Source organism: Anomaloglossus baeobatrachus, chromosome 2, assembly GCF_048569485.1.
Source record: "Anomaloglossus baeobatrachus isolate aAnoBae1 chromosome 2, aAnoBae1.hap1, whole genome shotgun sequence".
NCBI classification, from domain to species: domain Eukaryota; kingdom Metazoa; phylum Chordata; class Amphibia; order Anura; family Aromobatidae; genus Anomaloglossus; species Anomaloglossus baeobatrachus.
In genome coordinates, this window is record NC_134354.1 from 585,963,367 (window position 1) to 585,991,350 (window position 27,984).

The 27,984-nt window shown below is 40.6% G+C and overlaps 1 long non-coding RNA gene across 4 annotated transcripts in view; it reads right to left on the minus strand.

Moving 5' to 3' along the window:
• The window catches only part of LOC142291883 (uncharacterized), a 484,372-nt gene that overhangs the window by 170,722 nt on the left and 285,666 nt on the right, over positions 1-27,984 (minus strand). For 3 of the 4 annotated variants that reach the window (XR_012750549.1, XR_012750551.1, XR_012750550.1), the window contains exons 3-4: positions 2,925-2,998; positions 2,489-2,642 (exon numbers count right to left, since the gene is read on the minus strand). This is a non-coding gene — a long non-coding RNA (uncharacterized LOC142291883). Of the gene's footprint in view, positions 1-2,488; positions 2,643-2,924; positions 2,999-23,163; positions 23,249-27,984 lie in introns of all 4 variants that reach the window. The other variant, XR_012750552.1, reaches the window with a different exon arrangement.

A 27,984-nucleotide genomic window follows, 5' to 3' on the forward strand; every position in this document is an offset into this window, starting at 1 on the left:
ATAACCACAGAATCACTGTGCTTCATTGTACAGCAAACTTGCCTGAGAATCTATGGGGAATTTTGAAGAGGAAGATGACACCAGACCCAACAACGCAGATGAGGACGAGCTGAAGGCAGCTATCAAAGCAACCTGGGCTTCCATAACACCTAAGCAGTGTCACAGGCTGATCACCTCCATGCACCACCGCATTGATGCAGTAATTCATACAAAAGGAGCCCCGACCAAGTATTGAGTGCATTTACTGTACAAACTTTTCAGTAGGGGAACATTTCTGACTTTAAAATTATTTTTACAGTTAGTCTTATATAATATCCTAATTTTCTGAGATAATTACTTTTTTGTTTTCATTGGCTGCAAGTCATAATTATCGACATTAACATTAATAAACACTTGAAATAGATCACTCTGTTTGAAATGACTCTATATAATATATGAGTTTCCTTTTTTGTATTGAATTATTGAAATAAATTAACTTTTTCATGATATTCTAATTTACTGAGATGCACCTGTACATTTGCAAAGATAAGTAACAAATACAGAAAAAAAGATTTGCATGTATCGTCACTGGCAGACACAGACAGAAGACCCTTATGCAAGTGTGGCACCCCTAGGGCTTCCGTCGCTACAGACGTACTGCACTTCATACACCCCATCCCAGGGTAAGGAGGGGGTCATCCACCGGTTCACATGACACACTCCCACAGACAGACTCATCACAACACTCCACTAAGCCGTGGTTAGGGCCTAGTGCAGCTGGACTTGTATAATGGCTAGCACCATCCCCAAAGCCAGCCTGGGGGTGGAGTTTGGTGGGTGAGGTGTCTGAGGTGAGTGGGTGGAGTTAAGTTGATAGTTGACAGTTGACAGTGTGAGTCATTAGTTGGTGGTGAGGAGGTGACCAGAGCGTAGGGATCCGGGAGGCTCCTGCTCGCCCCAGGTGACACAGAATTTGGGATCCTGGAGACACAGGAGTGCGGGAAGCACCCGTGGGCTTACTCCACAGAACCTCGGGTGGAAGGATCTGGTCGCAAATGGGGTCCTGGTTCCTAGACTAGGAAAAGACTTCAGGACTTTCTAGTAACAAAAGAGGCCAGGGTGGCTGTACGCATCTTTGGGCCACAAACAACACACAAATCCGCTGGAAGGGGGCTACAGAGGATCAGGGAGCCAAGCAGGCAGAAAACTCTTTGAGGGGTCCGCAGCCACTGGCTCAGGGCACTGTGTGCGGAGGCGTGGGACAGGAGGGCGAGAGTCAGCGTAAAAGAGACGACCAGGAAAGGCACATCTAAGGGGTGCACCGGTACTGACCTCTGACCTGCCCGGGATCGGTGGAGGCCCATTACCAGGAATCCCAGCATACCGTGGGAGGACTAAGCTGGCTGTCAACTTGTAGCTGGTGCACTGAGTAAAAGACTGTTGTTGCGAAGCCCCTGGTGTCATCTCCATTCCTCCTGCGTCTCCCCCAATCATCATAGACTTTTGATAATTCAACGGGTGCCCCGGGGTCTTGCTCCACCTGTGGGGAGCAATATCACCTCAGCTCCGTCATCAACAACTGGGGAACACGCAGCACAGCAGACACCCACATAGCCGCAAAACCACAGGTGGCGTCACAAACTTTATTTTATTGTAAATATAACTCCCATCATCATCCCCTTTATTGAAGAAAGACAGGCTCATGGAACCGGGCCTCACCGCCGCTACATCACCGGACTAGTCCGGCCCGGTAACGAGTACCCCCGACCCTGGAGTTGGGCGTGTCACAAGAATATATAGGGGCCCTTTGCAGTCCACTAGCTCAATCATAATGCACAGTTCTACCTGCTTTGGAGGAGGAAATGGTCTTCCTAACTCTTAGACACCTGTGAGGCTGCACAGGTTGTACTAATAATATACCCATACCTGTGCATCTTCAAGGATATTAGTTATTGTAATTGTAGTAAATTTATCTACTTACATGAAAATAAATTTACTGTATGCACTTGTCTAATGGTGTTTTACTATTACCAAATTTGAGTAGAATATATATATTCTACTGGTGTATACCTTAAAAAGGGTGCAATTTTTATCGTTATAATAAATAATTTGTTTTGAACATGATTGTGTTAATATATAACTATCACATGTTCTCCTTGTATAATCTTCCAGCGCTTATTTTTTCAAAATGGCCGCTCATAGAGGATCATGGGACCAGACTTCAACCTCCTCCAATTGAAAAACAGCTTTTTCTTGTATCCATTGACAGCTAAGATGTTAATAGCTAAATGAGGGGACGTATTTTTTTTAATTGTAGCTGAATATTCCTAACTACTCAGAGGTTCGCAATCCATCAGTGTAGACTTTTACAAGTTTCTTTGAAATGCTAGAATCAGAGAAAACATTCATATTGGAAAGTATATTGGAAAATTGTATTACTTTTGTTTTATAAAGAAATGGGAAGATTAATTTGCTGAAACTAGAATCCTCTTTTGCATAATGTGCTTACCTTGCCTGTGTGAGCATAGAAATAAGAAGTAAGGCGGAAAAGCTAATCTTCCTGGACATGGATGGCAGAGAAACATTGATGTAAAATTGCAGCGCAGGATAGACCGGATGGTGATAAGCAGCTCCAATCAAATTCTAGAAAAATTCAAGCTGTCCTGCAGGTTTAAGGTACATCAGTGTCAGTGAAAACCATCCATTGATATTTGAGTGAAATGAAATGCTATGGCAGTAGAACCAGGAGGACCCAACTGCTTACATAGAGGCGTAAAAAAGCTAGGCTTACAGTTTGCCAAAATGTACATGAGTACACCAAAATCCTTTTGGAAAATTATTTTGTGAACAGATGAGACCAAGATAAAACTTTTCGGTAAAGCACATCATTCTATGGTTTACCGAAAATGGAATGAGGCCTACAACGAAAAGAACACAGTACTTACCGTCAAACATAGTGAAGGTTCAAAGATGCTTATGTGGTTGTTTTGCTGACTCTGCCACTTGCTGTCTTGACTGTCTGAAAAACATCATGAAATCTGAAGATTACCAAAGGATTTTGGGTCACAATATAGTAACAAGTATCAGAAAGCTGGGTCTGCATCATAGGTCAAGGGTCTTCCAGCAATCCAATGGCCTCACACATACTTCAAGAAACCCCCAGAAATGGATGGATTCAAAGTGGTGAAGAGTTCTGAAGTGTCTAGCAATAAGTCCACATCTAAATCCCATTGAACTACTAGATCTTAGAATTACTGTTGGAAGAAGGCATCTTCAAATATGAGAGACCTGTAGAAGTTTGCAAAAGAGTGATCCAAAAATTCAGTTGAGAGGTGTAAGAAGCTTGTTGATAGTTATAGGAAGCGATTAATAGCAGTTATTCCAAGTGGTATGAAATAGTGATGAGCAAGCACTAAAATGCTTGGGTGCTCGTTACTCGAATCAAGCAAATCAGAATGCTTGAGTGCTTGTCTCGAGTAATGAGTATAATCAAAGTCAATGGGATACTTGAGCATTTTTTAAAAAAACCCTGCCAGGATACTTGGGGGGCATGAAAATCACTGAAATGGATGGAAACCGGACTCAAATGTAATGGGAACAGAATGGGAAAGATGCCTGGATGCCTCTTTGACACCCAGGTCGCTGCTGAGTTCAATGTTGTCAGAGTATTAGGTCACTTTTACAGACTAAAAATAAAACATACTTTCTCTCTGCACTCTCTCATTGCTTTGAATGGTGAATAAAAATTCACTGGTAAATTATTGTACTACCTTATCTGGGCATGTGGTATGTGTGACAAGATCAAACACATCCTTACGGACTTCAACACACGCTGTATTAGATATAAAGGAGGGCCTCATACACATTCTGTTAAAATTGTTAGGTAGTGGGACTCCTATGCTCAAAGCCTAAGTGCAAGGGCTGTCAAAAATTAGGAGGAACTGCAAGGCCCCCTGGAAGACACGTAGACGAGAGCCTCAAACAACATTTTTTTTACCATTTTTAAGGAGTGGGACTCTAAAGCGGGCTTTACACGCAACGATATCGTTAATGATTTATCGTCGGGGTCATGTTGTTTGAGACGCACATCTGGCATCAGTAACGATATCGCAGTGTGTGACACTTATGTGCGACCTAAAACGATTGCAAAAGCAGCCAAAATCGTTTGCCGCGGAGAGGTCATCCTAAAACAAAAAATCGTTCTCTTATAATTAGCGATGTTGTTCCTCATTCCTGTGGCAGCACACATCGCTGTGTGTGACACCGCAGGAGCGAGGAACATCTCCTTACCTGCCTCCACCGGCAATGCGGAGGGAAGGAGGTGGGCGGGATGTTTATGTCCCGCTCATCTCCGCCCCTCAAATTGGGGACGGCTGCTGTGTGACGTCGCTGTGATGCCGCATGACCCGCCCCCTTAGAAAGGAGGCGGACCGCCGGCCAGAGTGACGTCGCAGGGCAGGTAAGTCCGTGTGACGGGTGTAAGCGAGGTTGTGCGCGATGGGCAGCGATTTTTCCATGTCGCACAACTGACGGGGGAGGGTAAGATCGCAGCGTGTAAAGCCCGCTTAAGACTAGTAAAGCCTATGCACTTAGTGCAAGGCCTATCCAAAAATTACAAGAACAGACTGCAATACACTCTGAAAGACAAGTAGAGGAGGGCCTCAGAATACAATTTTTTCCCATTATTAAGAAATTTAATTCCTACACTAGAAAATCCTATGCACTATGTACAAGGGCTGCCAAAATTTATAAGGAGGGACTGCAATTTAGCCAGCAATAGACGTACAGGAGAGTCTCTGGTTCAATTTTAAAAACATTCTGACTCTCAAACTGGGAAAGCCTATGCACTCAGTGTGAGGCCTAGCTAAATTACAAGGACAGAAAGAACTGTGGAAAAAAGCGCACATAGGGTCTTATCCGATGATAAATGGAGATATAACAACAGGACAGGTACTCACCTGCTATGGTTGTGACAGGCACAACTCCTGGGAAAGCCGAAACAATTGAATATAAAAAAAGCGGTAAGCTGCAGCCCCGATAAAGCCGTGGAGAAAAACAATTGAGATAAAAGAATCGGGTTTGATGCTGCGCTAAAAACCACAATATCACAAAGTTGTAAAAAATTCCTTTTCTTTATTTCCAAAGGTCTACGCGTTTCAAAGGCATGTCCGCCTTCTTCATCAGGACAAGGAAAAAATAATAATTTATTTTTTTCTTTTATTTTTTCCTTGTCCTGATGAAGAAGGCGGACATGCCTTTGAAACGTGTAGACCTTTGGAAATAAAGAAAAGGAATTTTTTACAACTTTGTGATATTGTGGTTTTTAGCGCAGCATCAAACCCGATTCTTTTATCTCAATTGTTTTTCTAAATTACAATGAGGCATTGCAGTACATCCAAGAAGAGACATAGAGGGGGGCTGTCATTCAATTCTGGTACAATTTTAAAATCATTCTTACTCCCAAACAGAGAAAGCTTATGCACTCAGATAGAGGCCCAGCTAAATGACAAGGAGGCATTGCAATACACTGTGTAAGACACAAAGATGGTCAGCAACTCTGACAAGATTTTAAAAACAGTCAGTCTCTGAAACTGGAAAAGCCTATGCTCTCAATGTGAGGAATTGCTAAAATACAAGGAGGGATTGCAATACAGCCAGTAAGAAACATAGTGGAGAGACTCTGATTCAATTCTGGCACAATTTTAAAAACATTCCCAAACTGGCTCCCAAACAGAGAAAGCCTATGTACTCAGTGCAAGGCATAGCTAAAATTACAAGGGGGCATTGCAATAGAATCTGGAAGAGACATAGAGGGGGGCTGAGATTCAATTCAATAAAAACATTCTGACTTCTAAATTGGGAAACCCTATGCACTCAGTGCAAGGCCTAGCTAAAATATCAAGGCAGCCTTGCAATGCAGCCAGCAAGAAAAAGGAGAGACTCTGATTCAATTGTGGCACATCCTGACTCCCAAACTGGAAAAGTTTATGCACTCAGTCCGAGGCCTAGCTTACACTACAAGGAGACATTGCAGTAAGAGATGCAGAGGGGGGCTGTGATTCAATTCTGATACAAATTTAACCCCTTCACCTCAGAGCGATTTTCCACTTTTTTTTTTTGTGTTTTGCTCTCATTTATCCAAGAGCCATAACTTTTTACATTTTTCAGTCAATAATGCCATATTAGGGTTTGTTTTTTACGGGACGTGTTGTACTTTTAAATAAAACCATGTTTTTCCATAAAGTGTACTGAAAAATGGGAAAAAAATTCCAAATGCGGTGTAAGTGCAAAAAAAAGTGCAATTAAATGATTTTTTTGGGCGTCTTTTATTCATCATGTTCACAATATAGTAAAACTGACGTGTCGGTATGATGCCTCAGGTTGGTACAAATTTGTAGATACTAAATATGTATACTTTTACTTTTATCTAAGTGGTGAAAAAAATTCAGATGTTTGTCCAAAAAAAGAATAGCGTTTTTGTTGCCATTTTCCAAAACCTGTAGCGTTCTCATTTTTTGAGATCTGGGGCTAAGTGATGGCTTATTTTTTGTGTCTTGACGTTTTTACTATAGCATTTTTGCATAGTTGCAATGTTTAATGCAATGTTGCAGCAATCAAAAAAACTAAATTTTGGCATTTGGAATTTTTTCTTGCTATGCCATGCATGTACTGATCAAATTAATTGATTTTATATTTTGATTGATCAGGCATTTCTGAACTTGGCAATACCAAATATGTGTACTTTTTAATTTTTTTATTATTTTATTTTCAATTTGGTGAAAGGGGGGTGATTTGAACTTTTAGGGTTTTTTTATCTTTTCATATGTTTTAAGCTTTTTTTTAAACTTTTTTTATTGATTTTACTAGACTTCCTAGGGGACTTTATGTCTGTACCATGCGATCACCTGCCTGCACTTTACTGGCTGTCTCAGGAAGTGATTCATCACAGTGTCAGTGGTCATCATCTGACCCCGCTGTCATGACAACACTCGTCATGACAACACGCGGCTTGTGATTGTGTCGTGGGGCTGCCGATGGCGCAGGGAACGGCGCAACCCTCGCCCATGCACATTAGATCATGCTATCAGATTTTGACAGTGCAATCAAAGAGGTTAAAAGGCTCAGGTGGAATTGCAATCCACCAGCACCTGCTAGCCACACATGTCTGCTGAACAGATCAGCAGACATGTGCGGGGATTATCATGGGTTCGCTGCTGGAGCACACGGTAACCGGAGCAAGGCGAACAAGGATGTGTCAGTACATACTTGGTTGTAAAGGAGTTAAAAACATTCTCAAAATGAAACTGGAAAGCCTTTGCACTCAGTGAACGGCCTATCTAGAACTACTAGGAGGCATTGCAGTACACCCTGAAAGAGACATAGAGTGGGGAGTGTAATTCAATTGTGATACAATTTTAAATTAGAATGGTAATACACTATGTGCAGAATTATTAGGCAAATGAGTATTTTGATCACATGATAATTTTTATACATGTTGTCCTACTCCAAGCTGTACATGCTTGAGAGCCAACTACCAATTAAGTAAATCAGGTGATGTGCATCTCTGTAATGAGGAGGGGTGTGGTGTAATGACATCAACACCCTATATAAGGTGTGCTTAATTATTAGGCAACTTCCTTTCCTTTGGCAAAATGGGTCAGAAGAGAGATTTGACGGGCTCTGAAAAGTCCAAAATTGTGAGATGTCTTGCCGAGTGATGCAACAGTCTTGAAATTGCCAAATTTTTAAAGCATGATCACCGAACAATCAACCTTTCCATGGCAAATAGCCAACAGGGTCGCAAAAAGCGTGTTGGGCAAAAAAGGCGCAAAATAACTGCCCATGAATTGAGGAACATCAAGCTTCAAGCTGCCAAGATGCCATTTGCCACCAGTTTGGCCATATTTCAAAGCTGCAATGTTACTGAAGTATCAAAAAGCACAAGATGTGCCATACTCAGGGACATGGCCAAGGTAAGGAAGGCTAAAAAATGACCACCTTTGAACAAGAAACATAAGATAAAACGTCAAGACTGGGCCAAGAAATATCTTAAGACTGATTTTTCAAAGGTTTTATGGACTGATGAAATGAGAGTGGCTCTTGATGGGCCAGATGGATGGGCGAGAGGCTGGATCAGTAAAGGGCAGAGAGCTCGACTCCAAATCAGACGCCAGCAAAGTGGAGATGGGGTACTGGTATGGGCTGGTATTATCAAAGATGAACTTGTGGGACCTTTTCAAGTTGACGATGGAGCGAAGCTCAACTCCCAGACCTACTGCCAGTTTCTGGAAGACAACTTCTTCAAGCAATGGCCAGTAAAGGTCTACAAGACGAAAAAATAATGACAAGGCCCCCTTGTTCACCTGATCTGATCCCCATAGAGAACCAGTGGTCCCTGATAAAATGTGAGATCTACAGGGAGGGAAAACAGTACACCTCTCGGAACAGTGTCTGGGAGGCTGTGGTGGCTACAGCCCGCAATGTTGATCGTAAACCGATCAAGCAACTGACAGAATCTATGGATGGTAGGCTGTTAAGTGTCATCATAAAGAAAGGTGGCTATATTGGTCACTATTTTTTGGGGGGTTTGTTTTTGCATGTCATAAATGTTTATATCTAAATGTTGTGCAGTTATATTGGTTTACCTGGTAAAAATAAACAAGTGAGATGGGAATATATTTGCTTTTTATTAAGTTGCCTAATAATTCTGCACAGTAATAGTTACCTGCACAAACAGACATCCTCCTAAGATAGCCAAATCTAAAAAAAAAACCACTCCATCTTCCAAAAATATTAAGCGTTGATATTTATGAGTCTTTTGGGTTGATTGAGAACATAGTTGTTGATCAATAATAAAAAAATCCTCTAAGATACAACTTGCCTAATAATGCTGCACAGTGTTTGTATTTTCCATTTGTGTCTACGTTCTTGATAGGTCATCACACAGGTCCTATTTTATTACCAACAGCACTACCCATCTATTCAGGTATTGCAATAGCCCCCTTTTTTAGTATCTTCTGTATTTCAGAAAGCTCTAGTATTATTTATCACTTGGTTTGCAGTAGTTCTGACACCACTACTGGCTGTGACAAAAAGAAGAAAACAAAAAGAAGAATTTGTGACATTAGCCTGCACTTAATTTACCTCTGTTTCCTAGCAGTGTGTTGTAATGTGGTCCACTCCAATTAGTCCAGAAAACAGGAAAGCCAGTGGCGCAGTAGAAAAACACCTTTACTTGTTTTCAGTTTACATTTCCAGGATAGTAATGTGGTTAAACAACAGATGCAGTAATTCCTTAGCTTCTCCTTCTGCTGTTATGCACAATCCTAAGCGCGCAATTTTCTGCAACTGACGCTCTGGGTTCTGATATATAGGAGCTATGGCTGCTCCCTTAACTTCCCTTTCAGCTTCTCCAGATCAGCCCATAGACACTACACAGTCTTCTTTCCTTCCCTGCTTGTAACGCACGGGGTTGGAGATGTCTGGATACAATGCTACAATGCGTGACACACCCGATAAGACCAACGGGCGTCTGACGCAATACCAAAAAACACCACAAAATTGGGTACACACTGGGGTCATGATACAGCGGAGGTCCCTGCTCCTAGGGAGAGGGGTGAGGGGGCACCTCCTGCACTTACCTCAAGCTGACTTCTTAGCTCTCTAGCATCCCTATACAGGTTCTTTCAACCGATCGATGAGCAGGATTCCTGGGTCCCTCAGCTAGCCTTAAACTCACCCTGTCTAGTGAGGAGGCTGACAACTGCACTAGAATTGCTGCTAAACTAATAAAAACAGATGGAAAGGAAAGACAGACGGGGAATAAACAGAAAGATACAAAACACCAAACTTCAGTGTAGAAGATCTGTAAAGTAGCCGGTGGATGGGCATAGGACAAAACCTCAGCAGTTCCTTCCACCAGACTGGCCAAAGTAGAAATCATTCTAACAGCAGCAAAGACTGCTGGGAAGGCTTCAGTATTAAACCTAAATGGACCCAAAGCAGTAACAGCTGACCTGCCCTGCTTAGAGCTGCTGGCAACAAAACTGAAATTACCTCATGAGATGCCAATGAAAAGAAAACCTCGTTTAAATGAGGAGTCTAGATGGAGATGGGAGATTCCAGTCCAAAGGTTGTCACTAGTCTCAAAACAGCAGGGAGAGGACCGTGATACTGCTAAGCCCAGAGACATGGTGATGTGTTTCTACCAGGTGAAATGTATGCCATATATGGAAATCAGTGCTGCTTTATTAACCCTTAACAATCTGGTACATCAAATTGTGCATATATAAACCACTTCTATGTGCTGAATTCACATGTTCAATATCTGCAAAGGGAAATGTTAGCAGAGTGTAAACCAAATAAAGTAGCTGTCAGCTTTGTTACATCTTAAAGACACATACACAACCACTTTGGGGCAATACATAGGTATAACAGCAAAGTTGTATCTTTTTACAATCAATTTGCAATTTTACTCATTTAATACGATGAGACAATGTTATCTGTTTACTTTACATTCAAAATCATTCTAGTTTTGAAGGACAAGTCATTTTTTTCCTTGAAGTGTATCAGTATCATTATTAGCATCGCGTGGTTCAGAAATATAATTTTTAATATGGTATGTTATTGTTTACACAGCACAGATATCCTCAAGATTTTCATTCCAGATTTTCAGATGTAAAAGCAATAGACACAATAGCAGTAAAATGTATACACTTAATAAATTTCATTGGCACTTGTATACTATACTAGTATAAGAATTGAATAGAAGGTAAAGATATCGGCACATCTTATGTTCTATTCAGTTATAGTCCACCTGGCGGACTTCATATCGTTGCACTCCATGGATGTGTGGTGACCTATTCCATTGGGCGTGTCAAGCTTTCCTCCACTTTGTTGTAGTATAAGAATTGTATACCTTAGCAGTAAACTGTATATACTTTTAATAAATTCATTAACATAATGTGGAAAAATCTGCAAAGAATTCAGTTGACATGTGGACTAGTCGTTGCAAATTTTAATGCAAGAAGTCTATACACCGCTGTCCTTGGAGCTTCATTGCCTCCATTGCCTGGTCCAACAGAAGTCTCTTTACGTGATGAGTAGTGTAGTGGGTTGGATTGTGCATAGGCATATTTTGTAAAAAGTGCTGTAGTTTTTACAATTTACTTTTTTCATTTTTTATCTTCCCAGATTCCCAGCAGCAAATCTGCATTATCAGGTGTGTATTTGCTGCTGCAGATGTCCCTGATGAACTCTGTTGGATTGCTAAGGAAATTTTCCTCAACAATTCTGCTACATGTGAACATAGCTTTAGACAAATAGGTAGATGGCAAAATGGGAAAATTTGCAAACTGAAATTGCATGTTTGTCATCCGAAGTACTAGATCTCTACAATACAGTATGTGTTTATCTGTACAACTGGGACACTACATTTACAAGTACATAGTTTTTTTTTCATCCTGTGCAGCGAGACCTACTTTATGAGGATTATGTGAGAAAAAATGCTTTCTATACAACACTGAAATATGTTTTTTTCTATGTAGAACATGAATATTGCAACATGCTAATGGACTTCTATGTAAAGGAAAATACGTGATGGAAAGTTTGTAGGACTGAAATATGTAAAGTGTTGAAGTCACTTATAATAGAAAAAAAACTTAATGGAGTTAGGAAATAAGGTTCTCCTGCTCGGAAGCAAATGGGTATGTCACTCTGCTGGTCACCATGAAATGTGGAAGGTCATATGTGTGACCACATAGTTTTGCTAGAAGCTTATTGGACTCTTTAGAGGTTATTCCCACAAGGATTTATGTCTTGACTTATACTGTTTTACTTATTATTACATTCATAAATAAAATGTGCCCTACACAGTTTAATCACATTGACATAATGCTACATTCCTTTCATAGCTACAAAAGTTTTTTCCAGGATTGTACAAAATTGTCCTTAATGTAGGGAATGTAATAAAATAAAAAAATTATTATTACTATCCCTTGAATCGCCAATTTCTCTTGCAAATGATTCCAGTGATCCTATCTAGTCCTGGAAGAGATAACATCTGATGTAGGAAACCACTGGCCTCGGTGGACACTGGTGGTGCATACTGGTGGTGACCAACTAGGCACTGGTTATGATGTAGCAGGGGGTTTCAAGTGGTGTTATTTCTTTTTTTTACATTAGAATCAATTGCCTATATCCCAGAGACAAATTTTGAATAGAATAGACAATTTACAAAATATTGGTACCAAAAGGGAGACGACACTGAAATCTTTTTAGGACCTTTAAATGTGCCTTTAGAGATCCCTCAATCTAAAAAATGAACTTTTTGTTACTAACCAGAACATCACATAAAACATTATTGCAGATTTCAATATGGTCCGCATATCCACTGATTTCCGAAGTACTTATATTTGAAATTGTACTAATGCATTGAGATCTGGAATATGAGTCACTGACACTTTACTTTTAGAGGAATTTTGACCACTTTGAGTATGTTAAACTGGCCACACCATGGAATTGTGCTTGCAGATAATACATATACATACATACAAGCCTACAACCTACAATAGCCCTCAGTCCAGGACACCACTGCGCAACCAGCTCTGTCCTCACCTATTGTACCATCACCCATTCCCTGTAGACTGTGAGCCCTCGCGGGCAGGGTCCTCTCTCCTCCTATACCAGTCTGTCTTGTACTGTTAATGATTGTTGTACGTATACCCTCTTTCACTTGTAAAGCGCCATGGAATAAATGGCGCTATAATAATAAATAATAATAATAATAATAATAATAATAATAATAAAGCATATTTTATCACGGAGGAGAGCAGGGCTGTCTATCATTGCATGTTTCATAGGAGAAAGCATGTTCTAAGCTCTTTGGGGTGTGTTCTTTCTTTTCCTCTTCATGACACCTCCTGCTTATTATTGGTGAACATCATGCAAGGGAGAAAGAACACCCCCAAGAGACCAAGAGATGAATCTCTGTTAATGCTCCCTTTGTCTTAATGAAAATTAGAATATGAACTTTACAAGCTAATATCTCAGCAAAAGAGATAAAAAAAACTAAAAAAAAAATATTCAGCTCTGCAGCTATTATTCCGTAATGTGACCAGTTTAACATGCTAAAACTAGAGAAAAGACCACTTTAAATCTGACACCATAACAAAGTTTTTAAATACTAATTAGCTTATTTGTCCAGACTTTGTATGCATGCATTGTTTTCACCAGGTCAATTAGCAATGTCTCTACTGTATTGAAGTCAAAACTTTAAGGGTATGATATATCGTGTGATCTGTCGTCGGGGTCACAGAATTCGTGACGCACATCCGGCATCGTTAGAGATGTCGTACCGTGTGACACCTCCGAACGACTGTTAACGAGCAAAAATACTCACATTATCGTTGCTCGTTGACATGTCGTTCATTTCCATAATGTCGTTCCACCTTCTACGCGCCGGTTGTTCGTCGTTCCCGTGGCAGCACACATCGCTACGTGTGACACCCCAGGAACAACGAACAACAACTTACCTGCGTCCCACCGGCAATGAGGAAGGAAGGAGGTGGGCGGGATGTTACGCCCCGCTCATCTCCGCCCCTCCGTTTCTATTGGGCGGCCGCTGTGTGACGTCACTGTGACGCCGAACGTCCCTCCCCCTTCAGGAAGAGGATGTTCCGGCTTCGTTAGGGAGGTAAGTATGTGTGACGGGGGTTTAACGACTTTGTGCGACACGGGCAATGAATTGCCCATGACGCACAAACGATGGGGGCGGGTGCAATCGCTCATGCGATCGCACGATATATCGTCTCGTGTAACGCCACCCTAGCCCCTTCACCCCAGAACGATTTTGCATTTTTGTTTTTCCCTCACCTTCTTCAAAGAGCAATAACGGTTTTTATTTTTTCTTTACTATGATGGGCATGAGGGCTTGATTTTCGTGGGACAAGTTGTACTTTTGAGTGACACCATTCATTCTGCCCCATAGTGTACTAGAAAATGGAAAAAAAAATTACAAGTGCTGTGAGATTGAAAAAAAAAAGTACAGTTTTGCAACGTTTTTCAGGGGGGTTATTTACCATACTCACTATATAGTAATACTGACCTGGCCATGTAATCCCCCAGGTGAGTCTGAGTATGTAGATACCACACATTTATAGGTTTTTTTAAGTGATAAAAAATGTATAAATTTGTCAAACAAAATAATTTTGCCAATTTTTTTGAGGCCCCTAACATTTTAATTTTTTAGGATAAGAGTCTGTGTGAGGGTTTATTTGCAACCTGAGCTGATTTACTGTTACTATATTGGAGTAGATACAATGTTTTGATTGCATTTTATGACATATTATTGCAATGTTGCAACAACCAAAAAACGTAATACTGGTCGTTTGATTTTTTTCTTGTTATGCAGATTACCGAACAGATTAATTGATTTTAGATTTTGAGAGATTGGACATTTTTGAATGTAGGGATACAAAATATGTGTATTTTATCTTTTTTTAAATTGTTTTAATTTTAATGGGGGGTGATTTGAACTTTTGTGGTGGGTTTCTTATATTTTTTAAAACTTTTTTTATCACCTTTTACAGTATTTAATAGTCCTCATAGGGGATTTTAGCTACCTACGCAGGTACTACTAGGGACTGCGGGGTCTGAATCTCTAGTCTGCACAGGATCCAGCTGGGTCAGTTCCAGCTTTTTACCTATTTCTCCCTGTGTGAGTTGATACCTCAATTATCACATTATCATCAGCCCACTCCATTTTTTTTTGTGCTGAGAAGCCATCATGGATGCTGTGGACTTCCTGGCAGCACAGTTAGTGTCCTTGCCCTTAAAGGTGGCTGACATCAAATGCTAACCAAAACATGTATTATCCGCTGCTACAGAGGTTTTAGTTCACACAAAACTGTCTTCTAAACCTAAGGTAAATTAACCAGAGTGCTTTGACTGGGACTGAGGAAAGTTTTCCATCTTTCTTTCCCCATGTAAGATGTATTTTTGTCTCTGTCCTGCCACATTCAGAGGGGAGAGTCAATGAGTGGCTATTATTCTATCGTTGCTCTGTGCAGATTCTCAGACTTGGGCATTTTTCCTCCTGAGGATTGTCCGGTTTTTTCCTCCATTGACAATTTTTCTCTACTCTGGCACTCATTTATGATGACCCAGATAAGGTCACTGTTGCTGAATAAAGAGTCCTCAAGTTGGTTCAGGGAAATCATAAAGTGGAGGAGCACTGCGCTCAGTTCAGACATTAGGCAGGAGAAACCTCCTGGAATGATTAATCTATCTACAGTGAATTCCCTTCAGGGTCTTTATAGGCAAATACGCGATATGATGGTTCATAGTCCCTCCCCACCTGTCTCTGGAAGAAGCTATGTCATTGGCAGTTGATAACCCAAGCATTACAATGTACAGTACTTGCATGTCATCGGTTGTAAAAGGAATTAAATAGCCATATAGAATAAAGACATTGTTAAACTGCAAAGCCACTGATTGTGTCTGTAAAAGTGTCATGCTGGTGGGTGGACACACTGCATCATGGGGTTTACCTTCCAAGGACCTAACTTATCAACTACCTCATCTTCACTAGAACCTCTAAGGTGAGGTTTGGCTTTTGAGGGAAGGAAGCCGCCAGGTACCACTCCAGATGTAAGCAATTGCCGCACACTCTGTTTTGGAATGCATATTCTTTTAACCCCTTTACCCACCCCCTATTTTCATCTTTATGACTATTTATGACTGGGCCAGTTTTTTCAATTCTTACCATTGTCAGTTTGACAGATTATAACTCTTGAATGCTTCAAAGGATCCTAGTAATTCACTGAATGTTTTTTTTCGTGACATATTGTACTTCATGTGGTAAATGTAGGACAATATTTTTTGCATTTATTTATGAAAATATCGAAATTTGTAGAAAAGTTTTAAAATTGCGCAATTTACAAATTGTGAATTTTTATGCCCTTAAACCAAAGTTAAGAGCGATATATCATACAATATAGTTAATATATAAAATGCCCCACATGTCTACCTTAACTTTACACCAGCACAATTTTTGAAACATAATTTTCTTGTTACAAAATTAGAAGGGTTCAAAGTTTATCAGAAATTTCGCATTTTTCCAAGAAAATGTACAAAATCATTTTTTTAGGGACCACATGACATTTGAAATGACTCTGAGGGGCCTAGGTGACAGAATATACCCCAAAGTGGCATCACTCTAAAACTGCACCCCTCACACTGCTCAAAACTACATCCAAGAAGATATTAGCCCCTTAGGTGCCTCACAGGAACTACAGCAATGTATACAGAAAAAAATAAAAATTGTACTTTTTCCCAGAAAAATGTTACTTTAGCCAAAAATGTCTGCATCATAGAATTTGTTGTGCAAGTTTTCCTGAGTACACCGATAACCCATGTGTGGTGGAAAGCTACTGTTTGAGTGAACGGCAGGGCTCGGAAGGGAAGGAGCACAATTGACTTTTAAGGCCCCATCACACGCTCGCTACGATATATCTAACGATATGTCGGCGGGATCACAGAATTTGTGACGCACATCTGGCATCGTTAGAAATGTCGTAGCGTGTGACATCTCCGAACGACTGTTAACGAGCAAAAATACTCACCTTATCGTTGCTCGTTGACACGTCGTTCATTTTCATAATGTCGTTCCTCCTTCTGCGCGCCAGTTATTCGTCGTTCCCGAGGCAGCACACATCGCTACATGTGACACCCCAGGAACGACGAACACAGCTTACCTGCATCCCGCCGGCAATGGGGAAGGAAGGAGGTGGGCGGGATGTTATGTCCCACTCATCTCTGCCCCTCCGCTTCTATTTGCCGGATGATGTTCGCTGCCCACAGCGACGTCGTTAGGGAGGTAAGTACGTGTGACAGGGGGTTAACGACTTTGTGCGCCACGGGCAACTAATTGCCCGTGACGCACAAATGACGGGGGCGGGTGCAATCGCTCAGGCGATTGCACGATATATCGTACCATGTGATGCCACCTTTACAGCGCAAAATTGGCTGAAATCATTAGCGAACGCCTTGTCGTGTTTGGAGAGCCCCTGAGGTGCCTAAACAGTACAGCTCCCCCACAAGTGACCCTATTTTGGAAACTAGACCCCTCAGTGAATTAATCAAGATGTTTAGTGAGCACCTTGAACCCCCAGGTGCTTCACAGAATTTTATAGCGTTGAACAAAGAAAAGAAAATACATTTTTTTTATTTTACCATTAAATTCTTAATGAATTTTGCTATTTAGTTCTGATTTCTCTGCTCACACAGGCAATGTAAGCAAAAAATACAAAGTCAATTTAAGGTTTCAACAAATTATTATTAACATTTTTTTATAAAACAAAAAGTAATATAATTTTCTAATATGCTTTTCAATATGAATGATTTCTCTGATTATAGAACCCATTGTATTATTCCTCCACAAATGTCAACAGCCAAGCTCTGAGTAGTTATGAATATTTAGCTACAACAATTTAAAGATACATTCCGTCATTTAGCTGTTAACAACTTGTTACCAGTTGTCAATGGATACAAGAAAAAGCTGTTTTTCAATTCGAAGAGACTCATGGGCAAGTCTGGTCACATGATGTTCTATGAGCGGCCATTTTGAAAACATGAGTGTTGTGCAGTCTGGGAGGAAGGTTGTATTAACATGTATATATAAAGATAAAACATTCACACTCTTTAACCCCTTTACCCCAAAGCATGGTTTTCACTTTCATGACAATGGCATTTTTTTCAATTCTGACCAGTTTCACTTTGAAAGGTGATAACTCTGGAACGCTTCAACAGATCTCAGTAATTCTGAAATAGCTTTTTTCATGACATTTATACTAACAGGTAACAAGAGATAATGCACCATACATTTTGTTGTGCAATCTCTCCTGAGTTCACCAATACCCCATATGTGGTCGAACACTACATTTGAGGCTATACTACACTACATTAGTGTGGTCGAATACTACATTTTGTCCGTGACCCCTGACACACTCCCTGAGAACGTTTAAGGGCAAAACACGTGTCGGGGTTCTGGGACGTGGACGTGGGATTGGACTATACACCTCTTTCAGGTACATTATATAGCCATCAAGTGTCGTACTTAATAGTACTGCCAGGTGTTGACCTCTAGGCTTTAAGGTTGTACCCATTTTGGTAATCTATTAATTATTTTGGGGTTTACCACCTTCCTTTTGGTCACTCCTTCTATACATGAAGGCTATCATAATTTCCAAATTTGGTTCATACTAAAATCATATATTACATCTTTGTAATATTACTTTTAGCTACATTAATTCTTTTATTGTTACATATGCACCCTGTATTCAGTCCGGGCTTGAAATTCGGCATTGGCATTTGCCATATACTGTGGGTTGGTATTTTGATAGTGTTCATTCACTTTAATGATGATATAGTCGCCTTGTTTGTTCCCAGACACATAATTATTCTTTCTATTAGTGGTGCTTATCATTTATAAGGTTGACAAATATCAAGGGCACCCCCCCCCTCTATGTCGGTTTTCAATTCTAGACTGATACCAATTGGTTCATATTTTTCATATACATGTATTGGTCTATGTTTCAATATGTATTAAATACAGGATCTGCATAATTACTTGTAATTAATTGGAATCTAACTTTGTTATAACAAGTGTATTTTGTTCTTTGTACATGTCCAGTAGTCACATAATATTCTCTGAAGCACCTTTGTTGTATCTAATTCTTGAGATCATTTTGTTATTTAAATACATTTATTTATACATTTAGACCTTGTGTCACTTTTCTCAACCAGTATTGGGGTTGATTATGGGTTATAAAAGTTTATCCAAATGTGGTCTGTGACATATGATTAATTTAGGACTTGTTGTGTAATCACTACATTTGAGGCATCGTACAAGGTGAAGAATTCAGTTCAGATTTAGTTGCAATGGTTTGCAGGTGCCATGTCACATTGGCAAAGCACCTGAGGGGCCTAAACATTGGAGCTTCCTCTCAAGTGACCCCATTTTGGAAACTAGACCTCTCAAGGAATTTATCTAAATGTTTGGTGAGCACCTTAAACCCCTAGTTGCTTCATAGAATTTTACAACGTTGAGCCATGAAAATGAAAAAAATAAGTTTTTTACTACAAAAATGTTGCTTTAGTCCCAATTTTTTTACATTCATTGGAGTATCAGGAGACAATATACTGTAGAATTTGTTGAATATTTTTTCCTGAGTATGCCAATATCCCATATGTGGTTGAAAACTAGTTTTGAGCCACAGTACAAAGTAAAGAAGGCAATTCAGATTTAGTTGAAACTGTTTATTGGTGCCATGTCACATTGGCAGAGCCCCTGACATCTGTATGCAAGGTGTCGATTTGTATTGAATTGATGATGCCCTACAATTTTTTAATTCACTTTTTTCTCTATCTCGTTCCGTTGTCAAGAAAAAAATACTAACTCCTTTGTTTTCCACCAGGTGGCGCTATAGGTGGTTTCATTGTGTAGCGCATGGATACCTTACTATACCTAGACACCACTTCTATGCCTATAGCTGCCGCCGTTCTCAAGTTAATGGCGGTGGACAGGATATGGGTGGACACACTGTATACACTGTATGACTAAATCTTATTCTTTAATTAAAGAGTGCATCAGAAGAACCCCTGATCTTATGCTTATGTTTATCAATGTAAATTTATGTATATATATTTGATAGTATGGATATATAGTTACATATTTACATAGGTTATAAAAAAGACCTAGGTCCATCAAGTTCAACCTTCCTCCGCCAAGTATAAATTTTTGTCACAAAGTCATCTATAACAATGTTGTGTGTACTGAGGAAATCATCAAGCCCTTTTATAAAACTGTTACAGTGTCTGCCATTACTACCTCTTGTGTAGAGAGCTGTGGAAAAGAAGCGCAATAGGGTTTTACCCCAATAACACAAGGGGTAAAGACAGGGAGACTCACCAAATGAAGTTGTGAAAGTCACAACTACTATATAGGCATGGAAAACTAGGATCACGGCAGCAGCAACCCAAACGGCAGATAACAGAGAACAATAGAAGAAAATAGGGTTGTTATGAGCCACGCCAATGATCACTCAGGTATTCAGAAACGCGTAGACCTGTGCAAAATGAAGATCCATTAATCTGGAGTCTCAGTTCCCTTCCTCAGGACCATCAGGCATAAGAACACATCAAATGTCTGTGTAGAAAAAATGCCTGTGTTTCTTCTATTGTTCTCTGTTAACTCTTTTGGTAGGGCATTCCACAGTCTGATTGCTCTAACTGTAAAGAACCCTGTCCTGCTTTTGCCTATTTATCTGGCTTTCTTCCACTCGCAGTGTATGCCTTCTGGTCTTTAGTATTGTCTTTGGAAGGAATAAATCATATGCCAGTCCTTTGTATTAACCACACATGTATTTATACATATAAATGGGATCTCCTCTGAGATGACTTTTTTCTAACCTAAACAAGCCCAACTTTTCAACCTCTCATCATATGTGAGGCCTTCCATTTCTTGTAGTAGTCTAGATGCCAGCCTTTGTCTGACTCTAACTTCTGAATATCATTTTTAAAATGTGGAGCCCAAAACTGGATCCCATATTTTAGATGTGGGCTTACATCTCATTTATAGAGGGATAACAATACGTTGGGATCACGGGATCTAATCTCTCTTTTTCTACACCCTAAAATCTTGTTTGCTTTAGCAGCAGCTGCCTGACATTGAGTGCTGCTGCTCAGCTTATTTGTAATGAGAATACCCAAGTCCTTCTCCTGTTCTGTAGTCCCAAGTTTACTTCCATTTAATGTATACGCAGCTATAGGATTACTCCGTCCTTGGTGCGTTACTCTACATTTATCAACATTAAATCTCATATGCCAAGTGTCTGCCCATTCCGACTTTTTATCCATCTTACACATATATATATAGTATATATACATTTAGTATCAAATTAAATATATGTATATTTGATAATATGGATATTGTTTTCAAATCTAACCAAAACTGCATCCATTGTCTTCAATCGGAAAATTATTACAATTGCTGATATCAGAAAATTTATGGTGTAAACTGCTTAATGAGCAAGAATTAATGTGTGAATTTGAGTCAACCACAAACGATTGTTGGCTGCCCTTGCTGTTTGTGTGTCTACGACTATACGGATTATTAGTATTATGAAATACATTTTACAGGGAGATTTATGTAACCTCATATATTGACTGAAATAAACCAGGAATTGAACTCCAAAATGTGTTTTTACAACTCATCCAATTGTCATCGTTACAAAAATCCGCTAATCACTCTGTTCATCAGCAATTATATATTAGTGTTTACAGCAAACTACTAATACCAGTCAGTTGTAGAAACTGCAGTACGTTGGCAGCAGAACGTCTTATTTTAATTTCTGGACATTAGTTCACGAGCGGCTCAGTACTGACTCAGCGGTGCCTTGCTTTCTCTTGGGGTCCAGGTCTCCACAGCTGCTGTTGCTCTACATTTGCCTAAAGCAATGTGCCAGCTGTCTCCGACTGTATTAGAGCACAGTGATATGAACAACTGGAAGCAATAATGCGTCTCCCCATTTGCCTAACAATACCAACATGAACAATAATTCAGGAGACTGAAGATTTGTGCTGTAATTTAATAAACCCCATGCACAGTTCTACAATTGAGCATCACATCTGTGCAATGGATCCTAGATGTATAATATTCTTTTATAAGAGGCTATTAACCAATCTTAAGTTTATAGGTTTCCTTAAATCTTTTTCATCAGCTGTTAAACTACAGTAAAGACAAAATTACCTCTTACGAGGCTAGGGACAGTAAAACACAAAGACTGTGATTAAATGTCAATCAATTAAGGATTACTTCACAATAAAGCACTGGCTGATGATTAAAAAATAGCACAAAATTACACTAACAAATTTATGAATTGTTTTCTAGGTTAATAAAATATGCAGTATTTTGGTTAGATGTGGATATAGTTCATTAAGCTGCTGCAGTGATGACAAGGAGAAACACTAGTTGACGCCAGAGGTGGCACCCATCACAATTGCTTTTCCTGGCACCGTGGACTCTAAATAAATTACATCAATAGACTTTAGGAACGTAATGGCAAATGTAACAGGTATAAAGATTAAACTAATGTGTAAATACATAAAATGGCTATAGTAAAATATAATTCTAACTCAGATAAGTCATTTAAAATGTAAACACTTTATGACATTTGCTTGGTCCATGACATACATCAACTCCCTATATGAAGTCAAACTAATAATAAATTGTTAGTTTTTTTGCTTACGGTAATCCCAAAGTGACGTGACCCAATGCAAAATCATTACCAGAGCTCCACAAACATCTTACTCTCTGCATAGTACATACAACGTATATTGTCTTTGGGAATAATGAGGCACCGCAGATACCGCTTCCTCTAGGGAGTGACATTGGTACAGTGCGAGGTGCCACAGTACAAAATTCGGACCTGTGCCCACACCCCCATGTTTGTCAGATATGTGGACCCCATAGACATATATCTTCATCCCAACACCCCATTAAAATAAAATAACAGAACAATACGACATCAGCTTCCAGCCTCTGATTGCAGCATATAAAGCAATTGTGTTGCAGGGAGCCAAAGGCGCCACATTGCATTTCAACTGAACGTGTATCTAAGGCCATATGTGGCACCCCTGAGTCTTCAGTTACCACAGAGTATTGCACTCAACATTGGGCGTAATGCTAAACCCGGTTCTTGAGGAGGTCAGTCTCAGTTTCACCACATTACACACTCAAATGCACACCAGGTTGCCCTGTTCCCACTGGGGACTGGGCTAGGGTCGGGTAATAAAGGGGTCACCAACAGAGTGGCATTTACAGGATGCCCTCAACAGGGGCCCCAGTCCCACTAGCTTTGGACCTGGGAGGGGGGAGCGCAGCCAGTAGGCGGAGTTAGGAGCCAACACAACAGTTGAGAGTTCTCCAGCAGGAGAGCAGCGGAGCACACATGCCTTACTGGTGATCCGGTGGGAAGGAGGAAAAGTTCACAATGGTTGCCGCGGAGAGTGTAATCTCTGCTGCAGATGGAACCGATGCCACGCAGGGTGGCAGGACCATAGGGAAGATCATACTTCACGTTGGTTTTGCTGAATCTGCCTGGATGGGGAAAGTTTCAAGCTTACCTGACCACACAGCACCCGACAGCACAGTGCCATATAGGATCCGGGGTCTCGCTTCAAGACGGGCCCCACATCGGAACCGGGGCACCTGCAGAAAGGGACAAGAGTACATCTCGTGAAACCCAGGGTCCCCTCGTAGCTTCAAGCCAGGGGATCCACAGACAGGCATTACAAGGAGAAACCCACTGAACACCAAACCAGACTGATCTCTAAAGGGATTAGGGTACAACAGAGCCCATCATAGCAAGTGACCGGTATTACCTGGGTGAGCGGCATCGTACAAAAGTGAGTAAACAATCTGGAACCGCAGCTATAAACTCTGACTCTTTATTACCCATACTGCCGCTCCGAGTCACCATTATTACTCCCCTCATCATCCTGCCTGGGACCCGCTCTACCAGTGGAGAGCGATACCATCCCTGGCTGCTACTACCATCTCACCCGGAGGACAGCAACAGCAGCGGCGGCCCACTCCCTGGCCGCATATAACAGGTGGCGTCACGACATTCACCTCATCACTACCCCCATCATCCCTTCCCCAGCCATCTTCTGTACACCTAGAGGCAACAGAACCAGGCTAGGTCTGTGACAACGACAGTCGACGGCCCAGCGACGAGTAGGTTAAATGCACCTGCCCCATGGGGCGCTACACATACATCCAGATGAAATGTGTCAGTGAGCCCCTTTCTTTCACAGACCTTCTGCAGTCATGATCCTTATGCCTGTTAATAGTATGCCACTGTCTACACACATTGTATAAGTGATGTAAAAAATATAATGAACATTTGCCATATAGTTCTTCCCAACTGAACTATATTTGCTTCAGTATACCAAGTGTACTAAAAAAAGTTTTAAAAGAACCACAATGTGCCTTAAAGGAGCAGTTAATCTACTAAACTTTGTTCCCTCCACAGCAAGAAGATTCTTTCCTGCTGTGTAGACATATGGTGGATGCATCTGCCCAAGATTAAGAATACCTGTTGTTAGCACTTGATTTCCTCATAAGACAAATTGCTTCTTTTCTTTGGTGAAAGGTTGTCTTGAGGAGACCCTCAATCTGTATGTGAATGCCCAGCAGAAAAACAAGGTTTCCTTGGGACCCCGTTTCTAAGCAGAATATGAACAATACATCAGCTACCAATCAATGAAGAGTTATGGATAAGTGGTTTTTCAGGGTGACTAATATGCTTGAAGGCAATTTAAATGTGATGGCTGGTGGGTGTGGACCCACTGCTTCATGGGCCAGGCTTACACTGGATGGGTGAAACTAGGCGGCTACCTGGTTTTTGCTAGGGCCTTTGAAGGTGATGATAGACTTGAGCCACAGGTAGTTACCATGTGCTACTCCAGGGCAGTCTTCAAGCCTGCAGCAGCTGATCGGTGGGTCAGAGCGCACAAGACAAACAAGGCAAAACCGAACAACATGGTCAGAAAGTCCAAGAACTGGACAAACAGCATACGTACAGGAAACATAAGCGAGGACAAGAAAGGAGAGGTTAGAACTAAAGGGAGGCAACTCGAACAATGGGCTGTGGAGAACAGAATGGTTTTTAACAGGGACAAATGCAAAGTTCTTCATCTGGGTAAAAGAAATGTAAAAAGCATATAAAGTATGGGAGGAATAGAACTGGGTAATAACACCGGGGAAAAGGACTTGGGCATAATAGTGGAACCCAGATTCAACATTAGCCAACAATGCGAAGCTGCAGCTAAAAAGGCCAACAAATTTCTGGGATGTATCAAGACAAGCATTGAATCTAGATCAAGAGAGGTAATTATCCCCCTATACTCTGCCCTGGTCAGACCCCATCTGGAATACTGTGTACAGTTCTGGGCACCCCAATTCAAAAAAGACATCGATAGATTGGAGCAAGTCCAGAGAAGAGCAACCAAGATGGTAGAAAGTCTGCAAACCATGTCATATGAAGAACGGCTAAAAGAACTAGGGATATTTAGTTTGAAAAAGAGAAGAATGAGAGGAGACTTAATAGCGGTCTACAAATATCTGAAAGGTAGTCACAAGGCAGAGGGAACTACCCTATTCTTATTAGCACAAGGAAGTACAAGAAGCAATGGGATGAAACTTAAAGAAAGGAAATTCAGATTAGACATTAGAAAAAGCTTTCTGACAGTGAGGGCAGTAAGGGAGTGAAACAGGCTCCCGCGGGAGTTGGGGAGCTCTCCATCAATGGAAATCTTCAAGTGGAAACTGGATAAATATATAGCTGGGATAATATACCAAGGGTAAGAGGATAGGCCAAAGAATAAACACTCTGCAGGACACAGGAAATAGAAATTACTGCAGAGCTGGCCACGCCTCCTTATAGCAAGGAGGAGACTCACAAGGAACAGGCAAATGCAGCAGAACTGGGGAAGTTGCATGAGAAAACTCAGCAAGCTGGTCAGATGCAGGTTGGTGGCTGCAGTAAGATGGCAAGAACCAGCTGTGTGAATCGCAGGCGTGAGAAGAAAGTAGTGGCCTAAAATGTGGGAAGAGGGACCACAGGCAGTTTGTTCTAGGTACCAAATTTTAAGAGGGTGCAAAATTTTGCCCAGTCTACTTTAATCAATATGATCTGGGATAACATGGAAAGCCCTTAAGGAATCTTCACCAAAAGGCCACTAAGCACTGCTTCTACTAGTTAGGCATGAGAGGAGTAAGTACTGGCACCTAGTTAGCACTAGTTTTGCTCAGAGTAAGGCGGCTCACCCCAGACTACAGTACCTAAGCAGAGCAACAGTATACAGTGCTGGCCAAAAGTATTGGCACCCCTGCAATTCTGTCAGATAATACTCAGTTTCTTCCTGAAAATGATTGCAATCACAAATTCTTTGGTATTATTATCTTGATTTAATTTGTCTTCAATGAAAAAAAAAAAATTGTCATAAAGCCAAATTGGATATAATTCCACACCAAACATAAAAAAGGGGGTGGACTAAAGTATTGGCACTGTTTGAAAAATCATGTAATGCTTCTCTAATTTGTGCAATTAACAGCACCTGTAACTTACCTGTGGCACCTAACAGGTGTTAGCAATAACTAAATCACACTTGCAGTCAGTTGACATGGATTAAAGTTGACTCAACCTCTGTCCTGTGTCATTGAGCATGGAGAAAAGAAAGAAGACCAAAGAACTGTCTGAGGACTTGAGAATCCAAATTGTGAGGAAGCATGAGCAATCTCAAGGCTACAAGTCCATCTCCAAAGACCTGAAAGTTCCTGTGTCTACGGTGCACAGTGTCATCAAGAAGTTTCAAGCCCATGCCACTATGGCTAACCTCCCTAGATAGCAACCTATAAAGAATCCAGGAATCGTACTCTATATTTGAAACATCAAATTTTATTTGTACAAAGTGCTCGTGCAGAAATCATATAAAAATTTCATCATACACAGGATAACATTTTTGGGATATAGGGAGGGATGTCAAGCCGCACTTATAAGGAGTGGCACAATACTACAGTAGCTGCATCTGCCCGTATAGTAACGGCCAGTGTAAATGGACATATCATATGTTTACAGGAGTGGACCAATGGGGATGTAGTCTACATATATATAGTATAGGATACCAATGTTGTAGAATTTTATACTAGTATGAAAATATAAACACCCTATATGGAATATGGGTATGTCAACATACACTGTATAGATTGATTAAAGGGCACTATAATTTGCATGCCATGAGAGTTTAAAGTAGCAGGCATGTGCCTATAGTATTGCCCCCATCTATCTACTTAGCCCCATAATTCAGTCCAATTACCTGTTGTCATTTGTACAGAATATGCGTCCACAGCAGCACCGCAAGTTGCACCTACTCCAACCTCAACGCGCGTTTCACCGCACTGCCGGTTTCATCAGGAGGTATGTGCAGTCCATAGCATATACCCTTTATAAAGGGTCCATGATTAAGTTCAGGTGCACGCCTGGGTCCCCAATCCCATAGTAAATGGCATGACTGATGTAGCCATAATGTCTATATGCACAAAGGGGAAAACCTCCACAAAGCGTGATATAAATGTCAGATATAACACTATACCTGGAAGAGATGGTGGTCAGTGGGCCCCCTGACGAAGGCTTCCAGCCGAAACGGCCGTCGGGAAGGACATGGCATGACATCAGTCATGCCATTTACTATGGGATTGGGGACCCACATAGATAGAATATGAGGAGAAAAGTTCTCCCTTTATTATACAATGATATAGCTCTGCCTGGTTGACGTTGTACCTATATATCCATCTACTTTCATCACTGTGTTATGTGCAGTATGTGACCATTGGATATGATCACATTTTGCCATTGATGTTTAATATGTCAGTCTACAAATTGTTGTCAATACAGGTAATGTGCATCATTAGATCTAATCACTGATACGCAATCTCTGAGGTTCCCTTTAAAAAGAATTTTTTCTAAATGTTATTGTAACTTCGTTCTTTAGAATTAATATATTGCAATTAATTGGGTACCCAGACGCATGGGATATGTGGGAAATTGTTCCCTCCTTATGTTGATGCAATTTTGCCTGTTGACATTTGTATCTATATATATAGTACAAATCATCAATTTGTTTCTCACATACATAATGACTGATGTTATGTGATTATATTATGGATATACTATCTGTTTGACAAATTGTCTGTACATTGTGGTCATTGATTGATTGTCCGTGCCCTCACTTGTACTGTGCCGCCCCGCACCTACCCCTATGCTAATAAAGACTTCACTTTTGCACTTTGGATTTTGGTCGTTTGTTTTTCTCCTCGTTTGTAATAAATTACGACTTATCCTCAGTCCCCATCCAGGTCCTTATGCATATTATGATGGTCAT